The 17,857-nt window shown below is 36.3% G+C and overlaps 1 long non-coding RNA gene across 1 annotated transcript; it reads right to left on the reverse strand.

Moving 5' to 3' along the window:
• Positions 1-5,981: 5,981 nt before the first annotated feature.
• LOC140172133 (uncharacterized) lies at positions 5,982-14,807 on the reverse strand. The gene is made up of 3 exons (XR_011861676.1): positions 14,583-14,807; positions 11,400-11,558; positions 5,982-6,144 (listed from the first exon to the last, which is right to left on the reverse strand). It is a non-coding gene; the product is annotated as an uncharacterized lncRNA (long non-coding RNA).
• Positions 14,808-17,857: the final 3,050 nt, after the last annotated feature.

A 17,857-nucleotide genomic window follows, 5' to 3' on the forward strand; every position in this document is an offset into this window, starting at 1 on the left:
TAACCATGCATGCTTATAAAGCTTGATACACAATTAAGTCTCAAAGCGCTAATCATATATCAGGTAAAGTCAAGGGAAATGCATGCAGTCAGGAATCATAGGATTACCAATTACAGCAAGCGAAGCAAGGCAAAATGTTTTGAGCAGTCACAGGAATCGAGACCTGTGGCCCCCACTTTTGAAAACCTACGGATGCCACTGTATCTGAGGTGAACATGATATTTGAAGAAATGTGACCCTTTACTCCAGCACTATAGTGTGCTGTCTGAGTAATGCCATTTTAGATTTTGCAGTGGCAGATTCGAATCAGTGCGTAGGGACAAACTGCCATTCTATGCATGTGTATAAGCCCCCAGGATTATGTTGGCACGCACGATTGAATCTGTCACTACAAATTAAATCCAACATGGTGTTACTCTCAACTAAAGACAAGACAAGACTATGGGTGATTAGTAGTGCTAATACAGGGTGTCCCAAAAAAAAGAGGCCCCTCATTGCGCCCTCTTTTTCTCCTATTTCTGAAAAGTTGATCAAATATATTTTGGTATGTACAGAAATCTTGAGTCGTTAGCTTAAATAAACCAAAACAATTATATCAATCGGCTCACAACTTTTGAAGATATGCTCTTTTAAAGAAATGTACCCGTTTTTCACTCTGTCCACGGAGAAGGTTTCGCTACTTCAAAGATTGAAAAGGAGTACACATACCATGCATGAATATCAAACATTCCTCAATGATAACTTTATAAAATAACTTTATTTATGGAATGGGCTTTACCGGTGGGTTTATGGGCAATGGATTTTGTAAATAGTGTCATTAATTTGTGGGTAAAATAGATGCCGAATGGGACTTCTTTTGCTTTACTTGCAATTACTTATTCTTGGTTGTTTATGCCTTTTTGTTTTATTATGTTTCTTACTTTCTTACTTTGTTGTTTCTTGCTTTCTTTTTTTTATTTACAACATAAATCATTTCTATTTTTACTAAGGTAGCCCTAAAATGCTGTATGGTTTGTATTTAGTTCTTCTGAAGTGAGTTTACTGTACTGTTCTGCCCTCTACCTGGTTGCCTTCTTGGCGAATACAGGTTTCAGCCCTTGTCCTCATTGCATCAATTGCGTTGCGTACGACAGCGTTCAAGCTTTGACTTACGTTTGGTGGCCAGAATGGTGGGAACTTAAAGTGAAAGATATCCTACTTATAGGAACATTTTCTAGGGTGAAATTTTGTGTAGAAACTGAATCTGACATAAAAAATGCATAATTGTCAACTTGAAAATTTTCCCCATAGCACAGTACAGGCATATTTCTGCCCAAGTCCTCAAATTTGAGCGAAAATTGTCGCATAAAAAAATAAGTCCTTCAAAACTGGGACTCTCAGGGCTAAACAAATATAAACTTGCTCTAGAGGGAGGTCTTGGCTATAGCAAGTTTATATTTGTTTAGCCTTAAACCTCACAGTTTTGAAGGACTTTTTTTTTTTTTTTTGGCCTTTATTTTTTCACACCCACCAAAATGTTAGGGGTAGGGGTAACATATTACTACTTTAATTTTTGTCAGTATATTTAACTGAGTCAAATTTTATATCACAATTTAGCTATTGAAATACTGAACAAGAAGACACAAAAAGCATCTCAATAGCTCATACCATTGAGGAGTTATGGCTTTTTCAAGCTCAAAATTAGGCGAAAATTGCATTTTTTCCCAAACCAATTGTCACCCTGACCCCAAACTTTCTAACCCTGTTACAAAAATAAAAGAAATAGATTTATCCCATTTAATGATTTGAATATCACAAATGTACCCTTGTCACATAATTAGCATTAAAAATTAGGCACTACTCAGTAGTTTTCAAAATCATTGAAAAATAAGGGGTTTTAAGTGCCAAAATCTGAAAATATGTGACATTTTACCCCTAGAAACATTTAAGTAATCAAGAATTTTGATTATTTTCACCCCTAAATATTTTTTTCACATGCATGTCCGCCAAACGTAAGTCAAAGCTTGAATGCTGTCGTTACACCATCCTTGTGCGCCGGATACTTGCGAATGCATTCAGTAATACGTTTGCGAAGATCTTGGATTTTGCCACAAAGGAAAAAAATCAAGTGGTGTGAGGTCTGGTGATCGTGCAGGTCACTCCACAGCATGAGCCATCCCAACCACTCTGTTTGCTATCCGTGAACAGAGTGAAAAACGGGTACTTTTATTCAAAAGCGCATATCTTCAAAATTTGTGAGCCGATTGAAATAATTGTTTTGGTTTATTAAAGCTAACGATTAAAGGTTTCTTTACATATCAAAATATATTTAATCAACTTCTCAGAAATAGGAGAAAAAGAGGGCACAATGAGGGGCCTCTTTTTTTGGGACACCCTGTATATAATTATTTGATATCCAAAGGATATTCTTCGTATTTGGAATGCAATTCAATATGTCTGATGTGTAATCATGCTTCTTATTTAATTTGCCCCTGAAGTATTTTTTGCCGGTGTATATCATGTACATTTCACCGCTGAGTCCTGATTTTTAACAAGATTTATTTCACCCCTTATGTACTTCCTTATTTTTGTTTTAAGTGTATATCATTATAGCACCCTCTATAAATTTTGATCTCATTTTTCTGGGCCAACTGGTATTGAATTCACCAATTTCATTTGGCCTGGCCTGGAACTCCCAGGCGTGTTAAATTTGGTAACCACAATGTGTTTTGTCACAATTTCTTTGGAAATACATAGATTTGTGGAGTCAAATTTCATGATGGTATTATATGATACCAAAAACTCATCAACAATGTGAAAAATGGGGGGGGGGTGCTGGCGACCTTCTACGGACCTCTAAGGCTACAAGAAATAATTAAATAAACCTTTCAGCAACACATCCCTCCATGCTTTGAAATAAATGTCCAGCTGGTATCAATTCCTGTTGTTGGGTTGTTGCCTCAGCAGAATTTAAAAAAATGGAAAATTCTGTACGTTGACCGAAATATTGGTTAACCCTAACTGAACCAGTTTTGGAGTCTGTACTTCACATATATTGCATGCATGTTTCACTCGCCTCTCCAATTTTGATAGGGCATGCATTTCCATTGTTTAGAGCAAGTGTGCCAATTATTTTTTCCTTGATTGAAGCTTTCCGTGCCCATACATGTATGTGTGTTTGTATGATGATGTAATCGCACACCACGTGGGATACCTGCGCTTGCAGATGTTTTGTGAATTGAGCTTTTGTGGGTTTGGTTTGCTTAAAGCCTTAATGTACGATCTTTTTTCAGAATATACCTTTTTTTTTTCAAAACTGATTTTTTGGCATATTTGTAATACTTACACATGTTCCAACTTAAATCTATGAGCAAACTGTCAAATTTGCCCTATTTGTAGTAAAACGGGATGATTTTCTGTTGGTCCAACATATTATCATAATTTTTCAGATTATGATAATATATCGATATCGGAATGGTCACAAATCGTAGTCTCCTACGAAACCATTTGGTTACGCTCCCTCCGAACATTGTGGAGGGAGCATAACCAAACCGGCTGTGTAGGAGACTAACTCTGAGGCCGCACTCACCGTCCTAATCCAAAAAGTGCGAGATATTTTGAGTGATAAGAGGTGAAGTTTATGATGTTGTTTCTTTGCAAATTTCCAATGTTTTTGCATCCAAATGTATAGGGAACTTTCATAATGATTGCATATTTAAACTATTTTATCATTTTGGAAGAAAAAAGAAAAATCTAAAAATTCAAAAAGATCGTACATTAAGGCTTTAAGGTTAATTCAGCCTACTCAGAGAAAAATGAAGGTGTTATTAACCCTAAGCGAACCAGGCCTATTTTAGCGAGGGGGAAGGAAAGAAGGAAGGAAGAACAAAAGACTAAAAAGAGAAAACTTCTTTTCTTGGGTGCGGTTTTGAACCACGGACCCCACGGATCACTTGCCACAGGGTTTATGTAGGCTTTTCATGCCAATATGTGTGTTCAATGATGATGCAATTGCATCACATGGGATTGCAAATGCTTTGTCAAGTGAGCTTTTGTGAGGTTTGGTTCGGCAGAAAAGATGATAAAAGTGAAGGTCGCACACTGCCCACATCAAATAAATAAATGTCTACATCCGCCTACTGATGGAAACAATGATCTTATCCGATTGCATCAACTGGTACAATAAGTGGCTTCGCCAGTAAAGACTGTCTAGCTCTAAACAGTGCATGCCCTGCTATCAATTTGTTACATCAGTTGATCGCGAAATATAATTTCTGCAATGTTTGGCATGATCAGCTGCTAAGTTTGACCCAAGATGTGAAAAAGAGTTTCATTTTGGATACAAATAGCATTTTTGGATACGTTTGGAGTCAAAATAGCTTGTAAGAAAGTATTGTTTGAATATCTTTATCATCTGTTGTAGGCGAAATTAAACGGAAAACAGGATTCAGTAGAGAAAAACAAAAATATACACAACCTGTTTTTGGTAATTTCTTAAAAAATTGATGACATTTCCTAAAACATTCTCATTCATATCCGAACATTCATAGATATAGAACTAAACCCCAAACTTAACAATTGAATACATGAATTCAAAACCCACCCAAGTCCATGGGAACTGATTTTGAGAAAAAAAAAACCTGTGTATCATTTTAATCCTTCAGTTAGAATTACCTGGTCAATATGGTAAGTTTTATGTGCAATTATTAAATGAGTGGGTTAAAAACTGTATTATAGGTACAGCTCAACTTACCGTACTTTTCCTGACCAGACAGTCCATGCCAAAATTGTTACTACACCTTTACATTTCATCGAATCTCTTTTTGATGTCTGTCATTTTGAACATCACACTTGAAAGATGTATGCTATGTAGAAACTTTATTTTGCAATTTCATAATTTGCATATTATTAGCATATTTGCAAGAAAAAACATGAAAATCAATAAATACCTATATTTTTCACAATTTCAATATTTTATTAGAAATTAAGCATGTAGGCCATTTGTTATGACTTGATGAATGAAGCTGTTAAACAGATTTGGATATTTTTGCTTATTTTTCCTTTTTTGCCCCAAAATGTGTAAAAATTAAAATTTTTTGGATGACCTATATTTTCTTTGAATATTTATCAAATTTCTTAATTTAGGTATAATACAGTGCAGAAAAAGATGTCAAAAAAATCTGTTAAACAGATTTCCAATAAAATGTTCCATTTTCCATTTTGGGTTAAATACTCAATTTTCATGCGCGGGATATTTGAAACATAAAATGAAAACATGTCCATTGCACTTTTTCCTCGAGATGTACTATAATATCAAGGTTACGGATATATTATAATCCCTTCTTATCTTCACTGATCCATCAGATACCTATTGTTATGAATGATCAATGAAAAGGTTCAGAACTGGACTACTAATGGTCTGTCAAGTAGCCTATCTATAGTTATTTTCATGACTGTGTCAACTCAAAAATCATGCAAGGTCGAATGTAGGAAAAGTATGATCAGTTGAGCTGTATGACGGTTAGCATTTCAGGGACTTTGTGGGGGTTCATTTTAAATGCTGGACTTGGGTGTTTTTTAAATCATATACAAAGACAACAATGTTGGAATGAGATTACCACTAGTAAGATAATACAAAATAAAGCACACAGGTATGTATAATGTTGATAAGCATACTGCCATATAATATAAACCACACACTTTCCTTGATTAAACCTTTTTTTTTTTCAAAAGTCACTCTCCAGCAATTATGTGTTACAAGTGGACTTTTTTTACATACTGGATTTCAATCAATGTGTTACAAGACTCAAATCCTGGACTTGTGTGGTTCTTTCATACATACTATTTTTCACATGCTCAATAGACACAGAGGATGAATTTTATTTGAGTTGTTCTTTCATGCATATGACAGGATATGTGTAGCAACAATTTCCCATGCTTAACTCAATTTGGCCAAAGTATGGACTTGGGTGGGTTTTGTATTCATGTATTCAATTCTATACTTGCCTCGTAAAAGACATCTGCTTTTGTGACTACACAACTGCAGATCGGCCTCCGATGACTCACTTTCCTGTTCCACATCTATACCAGATGTATCGCCATCCATGCTTGGTTGAGTCAATTTCTTGCGTGTAGCTCCTTGCAGCTGATTTGAAATCTGGCTTTCTAATTGTATAAACCAATGCAAACAATATATATTGGGAAGGTAATATAGTCAAAACCTAGAAACAATTACATGCAAGAAATATTTTAAGAAATTGCTTTATTCCAAATTTCCAATAATGTGGTTGTGCAAGTAGAGCCATGTGACTTCCCCTGATTTTCCTGTACCAGCTTAATTAGGACCAGTATTGAGTACCCCAAACCCACATTGCCCTTACCCCACATATCCCACTAATCCCCAATCCCATCCTACCACATACCTATCATTACCCGCCCTACCAAACCCCTTACCCTAAACCTCCCACCACACCCTACTCTGCCCTTAACCTTGCCTTACCCCTACACTGCCTCACCCCTTACCCCACTAATCCCCAATTCCACCCCTACTACTTACCCCACCCTTACACACCTACCACAACCCTCCCATCCCACACTATCACATGACTCCCCTAACTTCACCTTACCCCACCCCACTGCTACCACTTACCCCACCCTTACCCATACCCTTACCCTTATCCCACCCAACCCCTTACCCAACCAACCCCTTAAAATCAGTGAATAGATTATTTTGGATAAGAACAAATTTTAGGTAGTTTGTTACAGTGGCGGATCAACAAATTTGCCTGGGTGAATTTGGGAAAGAGGGGGCACACTCAAAAATTTTGTCACCACCTTTTAGTGAATAGCCGTGAAGTGGCCTGTTCAAAACTTGTACAAAACAAATTGCTAATTGAAACCATTTCGAAAACCACTTTTACACCATTGTTGTTATCATTGCAAAACAAATAGTGTACGGCCCCAGAAGAGGCTTCTATTTTATCCATAAAATAACATAAAATTATCGTTTTTTGGCAGTTTGCCATCAAAATCGACTGGAAAATAGCAGGAAATGTGGTTGCTATGGTAACTGAAGAACCTGTGACTTCTGCAATCCTGAAATTGTGGTACTAGTTTGCATAAATAATATTAACTGCAATAAAAACTTGTGTAAAGCAAGTAAACAATAAAAGTTGTGAAAAAATTCCCATTTTTAGCTAAAAATAAGCCTTTTATGCTGACCTTTGATTATACAGAGGTCATAGGCCTAGGTCAAAAACCGTTGTGTTTAGGATTGAAGTAGCCATGATTCACTTTTTTTGATGTATGCATTCATATCAATACAGTGGTGTACTTTTTATTTCAAATATCTCAAATTTAAATATTTTTCCCGTAACTTTTTTGGTCAAAATTGAAAAATTCTCCGAAATAATGCATTTCCCCTGAAATATTTTATCAATATATAACATGTAATTTTTTTGTTTATGAATATTGAATATACATGTTATATTCTTCACAGCAAATATGAAGTTCATACTTTATTGACTTTTAAAGATAAAGCGGTATTAATAATTGACATTTTTGGTACAAAAACTGCATTTTTCAATTTCAGCACGAATATCCATTTAGATCAATTTAAGACCGAAATTCAACTTCATTATAACCAAAATTAAGTGTGGTATTTGTGAAAATTTTCTTGTTCTCCGCGCGCAATTGTTTCAAAGATTGGGAGGGGTGAGAGGCGCCATATATATCCTTAGCCTCGGGCGCCACAAACCCTATATAGCGACGTCACAGAAATATGTAACTGTTAACTTTTCAATTCAAACATCCAGCTCAATACATTGATATATATTTCTTGTCAAATAAATTAATTTTCATGCCAAAAAAAAAAAAAAAATAGCATAAAAATTTGTAAATATTATAAAAATCATGAAAAAAACCATTTTTAACCCAAATTTTGCCTCAATATGGTATGGTGGAATAGATTTGTTCACCGATTTAAAACATTCATATAGGCCTATACCCTCTAATATTCAGAGCAAAAATAATAGAATTAAGTCACAAAACACAGATTTTCAACCAAATTATCTCAGTCCATGTCACTTTCAGAATTGCCAGCATACTTAAACAGACAGAGGAGACTCTACCAATAAATTCTAATCCACCTTTGTCTAAAACTGATGCACGGGATCATAGTGGCCTCTCTACTATCAGTAGGGTTGGGCAAATCACCATACTTTTTTTGAAACGAGTGTTTTCTATGGCGAAATTTAGTGTAGAGTCCAAATCTGCTAACCGTTTTTACGTATGATGACATTTGATACCACTAAAGTTCAAAAATTCAAAATGGCCGCCAAAATCACATTTTTAAGCACTAAATCGCTTATTTTCATACTTTACCAACCTGTGACATGTCTTTTCATAGGTTATCAGGGTCAAGAAACACATTTTTATCACTTTTAACATCAATTTCTGTACATGAAGGGTGTTAAGTGGTAAATATTTTTAAAAAACACCCCCAAAACACCAAAAATGTTGTTTTTCCAACATTTTTACACCATTAATATAGCTTGTATGATTTTGTACTGTCCAATATTTAGCTGATTACATTACAAGTCAGCCCCAGAGAATTATTTGGTATTATTGTCCAAACAGCCAATATTATTTTTGGTCAAGATTGGGAAGAAATTAGTAAAAATGAGGAGTGGGATAGTGAAGATGATGAAACGTCAGAAGACGATACAGCAAAGCGTCGGAAATCTGCTAAGGACTTAACTTATGTCTTTCCAAGTCGCAGAACTGGGAATCGATATCTAGAGGATGCTTCCTGCTGAACACTTTAAGATGATGATGTAATTACTGTAGGTCTTGACGACACAACCAAAGCAGCAGGGCATCAAAATAATGTATGATGTGAAAGCTGATCACATTACCATATCAGGTCCTAACATGTCTCGAAAGACCATGACAACAGGCTACAGAAAATATCAGTCACTTAGGAGCTGATGGTGCTGTTGCATAATGATCTAAAACTGAAATGCCTTGCAATGCTGGCTGACTGTGACATTGACAACATAAAATGCTCAACAGACTTTTGGATATCAGATCGTGCAGGCGATTGTTCCAAGCTCTTGCAAATTCTCGGGTGACAAAAGAGAAAATCCTCAAATGCAGTGCACACACTATACTAGGCGCGACTCACATAGCTGACAAAGTCTTTAAGAACATTGAACAGAAAATCGGCGTTCAAAAACTGTTAAATGTGACAGCTGGTGAGAAGCGCTTCACATCACCAGGATCAAGTGTCCACACGCTGGCCTTCGTTGCAATATCAAAGCTACTTTCTCCTAGCCATGCTGCGCACTCCATATCACTGTATAACGAATATACATCATGGATGGAGATGGAAGACATCGAACATGCCGGTTTCAAGGGCTTCACTGGTAATAGATTCGGTAGAATTGCAGAGATCGCAAAGCAATATTTCCTGCAAAATAGAGCTAAGCGTGTCATTGGTCTGCCAACGAATGAGTATGAAGATCATCGTATTCAGCCATTGAGCCACCGCAGGGCAGTTGGAGCAGCCATGTATGTTTTACAAGGAGGCCCCTGAGTGATTTTGCCAGCTGATGCCAGACATCCATGTCCATGACCCCAGGTTGCGACGGTCTGTGAGATCCCATGACCTAGCAGTGGAAGATAAAACCTTGTCAGCCATGAAAGATCATTTCTACCATCTACAGCCCAATTATGGAATTCTCTAACTGCCCAAATTCCAGCCATTAAATCGAGGGCCAGCTTCAGCAGGGAGGTTAAACGCTTTCTGGGTGCTTCCTCGTCAGCAGCTTTAAATGACTTTTTTGTCTCTGCTGTTAATGCCCAGTTATGCTATGTCGTAAAGAAAAAAAAAGCTAGTTTTTTGGCAGTGTCGACGTATATTCAGAATGACTGGTTCTTGTGTTGCGCTAAAATCTACTCAAAATTGGGAGATGCTTTCATTTTCCCTCTCATGGATCTCTTAGGAATAGATGACAGAGGCAGCAATGTTGATAGAAGTGAGCGTACCTGGTTAGGAGTGCGCAAGTTCATTGAACGAAAGCTACCTGAGCTTAAGCAAGTCAGAGATGAGTCTATGGATAGTGATGATGGCAAGAGTAGACTGTATGGTGCGGTGCTTGATGAAGTGATAGATAAGTTAAAAAGACAGTTATCTGAAATGGCATTCTTCTGCAGTGGTGAGGGTATGGATGTAGAGATTGATGAAGACAAGATGGAATTTCCACCTCTTACAAATCTAGGGTGTGAATCAGAATTCGCCAAACTGGATATTGTTGCAAGTTGCATATGTGTTTGCTTAAAATTGTATTATGGTAAATTAAGATGGGTTCTTTGTTTATTTAAAAATGTTTATAATTATGTATATTCGTTGTTTTGATTAAATTAGAATTATTTGTTAGTTAAAAGGAGGTACATCGTTATCAGGCCTCGGCTTTGTGATGTACCTACCTTCATCAAATCTTGTTAATACACAATAATTGTATATAATAATGCTATAATGTTTGTATGAGATTGATGAAAATAAAGATTGATTGATTGAAGTGGCGGATCTACATCAGTCCAAACCCATTCATGTAAAAACATAGAAAAGACAAATCGGTTGCTTTCTGATCTGTCTTTTACGACACTTTGCAATGCTGAAAAACACAACCAATGGAAATGGGCAAGGACCTCTGACAATGTATCTGATGTAAAGGAGATAGAGTCAAACTACCTTCATACAGTCAAAATGACAAAAAGACTGGTTCTCATGAAAAAAACAGAACTGAAGAAAAGAAACAATGAAACTCCATGATGAATGCAAGGCCCACCAGGGCCCTGTGACACAAAGCAATGTAGGAATACTTGAGGACCTAACAGAAAAGGAACTACTCAGTGAAATAGGTTATCTGAGTGTAACAGTTGCCCCTGATATTCGTCAGAGGCGAAGAGAAAAACACGATGGAAAATTCAAACTCTACCAATTAATTCTAATCCCGCTGGCACCTTTGTCTAAAACTGATGCACGGGATCATATGTAGCCACAAAGTGGCCTCTCTACTATCAGTCAGAACCCTGTCAGTCAGAAAATGTGCCATAATTGCATCTATTCCACTTCCAAGCTAGGATTAGGATTAGGAGCACACTATATATTTTGCAATTTTACTAACAATTTTGATAAATGGGTCTTTTCAATAGAACAACACAAAAGGCCTGCTATTCAGAAGGCTTGCTATGTAGAAGGCCGCACCTGACTAGCGGCCTATAACAGGCCTTATGAGTATCAGGTCTTACAGCAGGTTTTCTGAATATCGGGTCTTCTGACAAAAGAACCAGTAGCGGTGCATGCACCTGCATGATCACACCAGTAGGCCAACTTTTGTATGTTTGAGTATTCTTACCAATTGGGTAACTTGACTGAATAGTCACTGGTCCATAGCAATTATAGTAGTCTCCATTAACTCTGTTTTGGTTGCCAGCTACATTAGTGCCAGGTTGTGCAACAGGCAAGTTTTCTTCTGTCTGTGACATCATTCCCAATCATGCTGACAACTTCAGTTCTGTGAGCAATTAATAGCATCAAGTTTATTAATTTGAACTTTTAAAATTAGCAGAATAGTTCATATTATATAACTCATATAAGGTTTCTTGTCATTTCATTGGCCAATTACTATTGATTATTTCTGCTATTTTTAGTGGGCAGCTGCAAAAGGACTATTGCACTCCGCATGAGTGACACAGAGTGCAATATTTCTTTCCATTGCACGGACGCGGAGCTACCATAGCAACGCTGACAGACGTGCGAGCGTATAGGGCAAGGTTTCCACCTTGATTCGCCAATTATAGGTGCAGGTGTTGCTTCTAAAATAAATTTACATTCAGATATTTCTTAATTTATTTTGTTTTCTAAGTGGAAGAAAGGGAACTTATAATGAGTTATATAAAACAAGTATTGAATGTTGTTATTCGTTCAATGGAAAGAACATTTCCATTCAGTGAAATATGAACTGTTCCATTCAACTTGGCAAAGTCTCGTTGAATGGAACAGTCCATATTTCACCTCATGGAAATATTCTTATCATTGAACTCATAAACATTCAATATCTGTATAATATTAACTGTTACTGATATGAATCTATAAAGTGGATTACTTATAGACCATAATCCTTGAGTGTGGATGTAAACGTGACGGACTTCCCACTGACTTTTTGATGAATGGATCAGTCAATAATTTATGGTTAGTATCCCTTGTAACACAACCACGACTTATTTTGTTTTATATAAGTTGATATTTGTTTGTCCTCTTTATATAAGTTGATATTTGTTTGTCCTCTTTATATAAGTTGATATTTGTTTGTCCTCTTTTCAATTGAAGCTGGGAATCAAACCCGGGACCTCTATGGTGTGAAACACATATACAACCACTTACTACGGACCAGGTTTGAGCTGTGAAAATGGGATATTTACTGAGATAAAGGGTGAGAAACAGACCATTACCAGAAAAAATGTTAGTTGGCTTTGCCCCCTGACACAAAAATTTTAATTAAGCCAGTCATTAGGGGCTGTGCACTAATTATGAGCCCCCCCCCCCCCCCGGTAAAATTTGCTTCCCCCCCTCTCAGCCCGCCAAAAATTCTTTGCCCCCCCTTGAACATGCCAAATTTTTGGGATCCCAAATTGCAAACCTTAAATGGTCTAGATGTATGTTGCAAGTGCAGCGAGCAGGAAAATTTGCATATTTAATCGTTTCCGTACTGTTTTCCTAAGCCTTTTAGAGCGTTTTATTAAAAAGGCGCCCCATGAATGCGTGCCAAAAATTGCTTGCCCCCTCTCAGCTTGCCAAAAATTGTTTGTCCCCCCTTTCAGCTTGCCAAAAATTTCTTCCCTCCCCCCAATTTTACCCTCCTTCAGGGCTCATAATTATTACACAGCCCCTTATCAACATCGCTCATTATTTCTGGTAAAGATGTTTTGAAATGTTTATCTTACATATATGGTGAGCAAAATTAAATTGTTTGCACCATTTATATAGTTCAAAAAGAAATTCAATGCCAAACTTTATTTTCTTGAATTAAAACACCAACACTTCCGATGCCAGCATTTAAAAAATTTTTTACATGTACAACATGTTTACCAAGGGTAGCCCGATTCAGCCAAAGCTTGTCTAACACAGGGAAAATACATGTAGGCCTATGACCAAAATTTGGCTTTGTCCTCTCACACTAAAAGGCTGGCTACATGGTGAGCCATCAATTTTGAAAACTGCATTTGATAGGATGAATGAAAAACAAGATGGGACTGGAGCATTCATAAAATAACCTTTTGTCAACATTGAGAAAGAGAACTAGAAAAGAATGTTCATGAATAAATTTACCGTGGAATTGTATCTACATGCATATGCCTCTAAATGAGGGTTTTCAATGAGTGAAAGGCAGACACCATTATTTGGAGTTTGAGCAACTATTGCTGATACTGGCACTTGCACAAACATGCTATTTTGCATTAAACAAACCAACCCTCATTTAGAGGCATATATATAGATATTGACTTAAACTAAAGTCGTCAGGCCTGTAGCCAGGATTTTTTTGTGGGGGAGTGCTGATTTTGAAAAAGTGGACCTTTTTCCGGGGGGGGGGGGCAATTTTGTGAAAAGTGGACTTTGTTCCCCGAATTTGGACTTTTTTGACTGAAAAGCTTTAAAAATCTCGCTACACTCGCAAATTCTTAAATTTTGGGACTTTTTGTATACTTTTACAAATTGGGGGGTGTGTGTCACACCCCCACACCCACTGGCTACGGCTCTGAAAGTCATGTTCACACGGTCGGACATAAGTCACTTATTACCGGTAATAAGTCACTATACCGGTAATAAGTCACTTATGTCTGACTGTGTGAACAGTGAACACAACTTATGTGATATTTAGTCCGCACAAAATAATCATGCGATATATACTACTTTCATGTTCATTCACCAGTGTAGGAACAACCTTGTGCACAGAAAATAGGGAAAGGATTTTAGCATGCTCCAATATCCAGCATAAAAGCCACGAAGCATGAAACTGTCTGATTTACATAACAAGGCATAAATGGTTTTTTTAGAGCCAAAATGCACCCTTAACTTCAATTTAGTGTTGTTCTGGCCTCTCATGTAGGTCCAGGTTTTATAAATTAATTTTGTTCTCATTTCTCTTGTGTTATTCTGATTAGCATGAATAGTAGATATTATGCAGACCACTATTACAGGTCACATGCCAAAAGGTCAAAGGGAGTCAAAACTTCTGTAATTTGGGAGTACAGGTTGGGCAATAATTATGGGGGGGGGGGAATTTCCAAATGACATGCTAAAAATTGCTTGCCCCAGGCCCTCTTGGCCTGCCAAAAATAGCAGGCCCCTCTCAGCAGCCAAATATCCTAGCCCTCCCTCTTTTAATATGCGGAACTTTTGGGAGTCCAATTGGCAAACCTTGGTGGCAATTGTGCCCTCCATCAGTCCTCATAATTATTACACAGCCCTTAAATAAATTACTAGTATACAAGTACACAATCACATGTTTACGTTTAAGAAAATATCATATTTAACTTACCAACACGGATGTCTACACTCCAAACTGCCTTGTACAAAATGACGCACTTTAAAAAATAAACTCTGGAAAGTCCCACTCAGCTTTGTTTGGCTGCATCTAAACATCACATGATATGTTCATCAATTCCATTTTTCCCCTAATTGTCGGTAACTATACAGACAAAAGGCATTTACATTTGCACAAAATCACACCCTTTTAACAAAACTTGGGAATTCCCACTTAGTTCCGATGATTGGCTCCAACCAACCATATCATCACTTGACAATATGAGACCTTGACTGTATATGTTGTATGTGGGTATACCAAAGTCGATCAAATACCACACACCATTGATACGGTGAGTTGAAAGGATCTACACAGTGTTGCCAAAACTTTTCAGCGCCAAGGCGAATTGGCTCGCCAGGTCGCAGTAAAGGATTCTCAAGTAGCCCAAATTTTAAGCTTCCAAAAAAGACACCTAATACCGGATATTTGGGCAGATTTACCCAAATTTTGAACTCAAATCACTAAAAACTTCCAGTACTTAACATGAAGTTACAGACCAATCAATAAATGGTCACAGAACCCATTGTAAATGCAATTTGGAGTTTTCAGAGACTCGAAACCTTTATAAATCGGCTAAATTGAAAGTTTTAGGCAAGTAGTGGCATGCCTTTTGGAGTAGCGGCAAGGCGCAGTTTTGGCACCGCTGTCTACATGTAGGCTATATATCAACTATACATACTTTTAATAAAAAAGCCTGGGCAAACAAATTCAACAATGAAAACTCCGTAACACAAAATCTGTAAAAACAAAATTATTGATAATTGATAAAAAGGGTTTTTCCAGTCCCAAACATATCCTTATTCATTATCATGAACTGATGGCACAAATTCATGTTTACACACACTTAATAAATGAGACCCTTACAAGTTTGTGAAGGAGTTCCACTGTGTTTCCACTGGATCTACTGTATAATAATAATGTATGCATTGTACAATTTTTATGTTGGGTTTAATTGTACGATGGTGGGGGCTTATACATGTATAAAAGGTATAAAATGTTTTAATTACATTGAGAAAACATTTTTGGAAACTTGATGAAAATAATGACTTTAGGCAAAAAAAGAAGAGGTTTGTCTCATAAACATTTGGCCAGAAAGCTATGTGCTATATAGTTTTTTTCTTATTTTTTGCCACCCTAATTGTCAATTTTTCCCCATTAAAAAAAAAAAAAAAGCAATCATGTAGGGTTGTTCGGGTCTCTGAGACAAATTTTTGTTTTCTTTGGAATTACTTAATGAAAATATTTTAACATAATGCTATTAATTGTTGACGATTTTTTTCCCAAAAATACTTGTATTTGCCCCCGTAAATATTTTATAATAACATATTGACAACATCTATAAAATGATGTTTTAGTGTTTTTTCATACAAAGCATTTTAAAAATGTTTCATGAACTTTATATAATGTGACATTTAAAATGTTATTAAGACATAAGGCAATGTGTCAATTTAGAAATGTTTTGGATAACAAACTAGACTTTGATTAGAACCATACCTATTTTGAAAAATAAATATAAAGTTATAAACACTGTACTGTAATTTATAATACACTTGTTGACCATAGATGGAAATTATTTACTTTTGTAGATCTCAAATCTTGAACATTTCCTATTAATTACTTGAATCTTCTTGCACAACTGAGAACATACCTTTTCCTTTTGAAGCCAGGTTTCCATTTAGGATCTATAGAAAAACACAACTGGTTGGTTATTCTTTTCTTTTCCTAAATGCTCAAGTCCATTTATTGGCATGTTGAGCAATTTATGCATGCCGTATTTGGACATAAATGTCCGGGATGTCACTGGCGGTATGTCGTCAGCTATATTCAATTATTTTACAGGAAACTAAAATATGAAGTAAATTTTATTTGGGTTTCAAGTCTAAATGAAGAAAATAATGATGAATAATAAAAATAAAAGTGATAGTTATGAATGAGGGCATTTCGTGATCCACAGCCTCATTCTCTCCCCCCCCCTCACTTTTCTAAAAAAAAGTTGAGATTTTTATACCACTGGAAACCTCTGGCTACATAATGTTTATGTACAAAATATTTCTTGCAGATTAATTTGTTTAGCAAAAATATTGTCAAATCTGAACTACGTTCTGTGTACCAAAACAAAATTGTGATTTTTGTTTTAGTGTAAAACTTTGTGGTAGTAGCAATAAAACAGTCACCAAAATCAAGTATGTGTAATGACATCTTTACTCATTGTCAGTTTCTCAATCTCACATATATTTTATCACTACTGTGTTAACATCTACAGTTCATTAGGATAACAAATCAACTATTTTCCCATCATAAGCCATGTTACAGCATAAAAATCATCGCATCTGTAATACTACCACATGATGGAGTCATTACAATGCCAGTAAATTTGGAATTCCAAAGTTGTTAAATTTTGACAAAAACTTATTTTTACAAATTTTGTGCAGCTACTTACCCGATTGAATCATTAATGTGAAGTTTGTGATAAAAGCAAGGGGGTTCCATACATGAAGTATAATGATTACAGTTGATTTTAAGATGTGAAGCCATTTTGGATTTGGGTCCTGGTGACTATTAGAGGTTACAAAAGGTCATACAGGGGTAAAAATTTGAAAAATGCTCCAATCTAGTTGAAAGATAATTGTCTGATGACAGGGATTGCATAAATGTATAGCTGTGCTATGTTTACAGCCTTTAGTCATGGAGTTATTCTACAAAAACCACTTTTTCAGGTAATGTGTCACCTTTCATTAATATTGATGTACAGGTTCAAAATCAATGTGGAGGTACACATTACCATACGAGGATATGCCGCATTTTTGGCCTTCTGGTATATCAATGGCCCCCTTTTTTTACCAATTTTGGTATATGGATGGGTCCATTTTTTCTCAATTTTGTCTTACTATAGCCAAATTTTTTTTAAATTGCCTCATAATTTGGGGAAAGGTTTTTTGACATTTGGTATATCGATGGGTCCAAATTTCATGCAAAATTGGTGTATTGATGGGTCCACTTTCAAATTCTCAGTGGCACACCTACCCAAACCAAACTTGAGTCCCTCAGGTCAAAAATTAACTTTGATTTTGGCACCTCTAGTGTTCACCAGGGGTCAACTCAAAAAAGGCTCCACATATTAAAATGTAGGACCATGTACATCATGTGTGGCGACCCTTATATTCATTCATTCATTCATTTATTTTTTCACTCTTCAAATAGCAAAAAAACATAGGATACATACAAAATCA

Source organism: Amphiura filiformis, chromosome 15 (genome assembly GCF_039555335.1).
Source record: "Amphiura filiformis chromosome 15, Afil_fr2py, whole genome shotgun sequence".
NCBI classification, from domain to species: Eukaryota; Metazoa; Echinodermata; class Ophiuroidea; order Amphilepidida; family Amphiuridae; genus Amphiura; species Amphiura filiformis.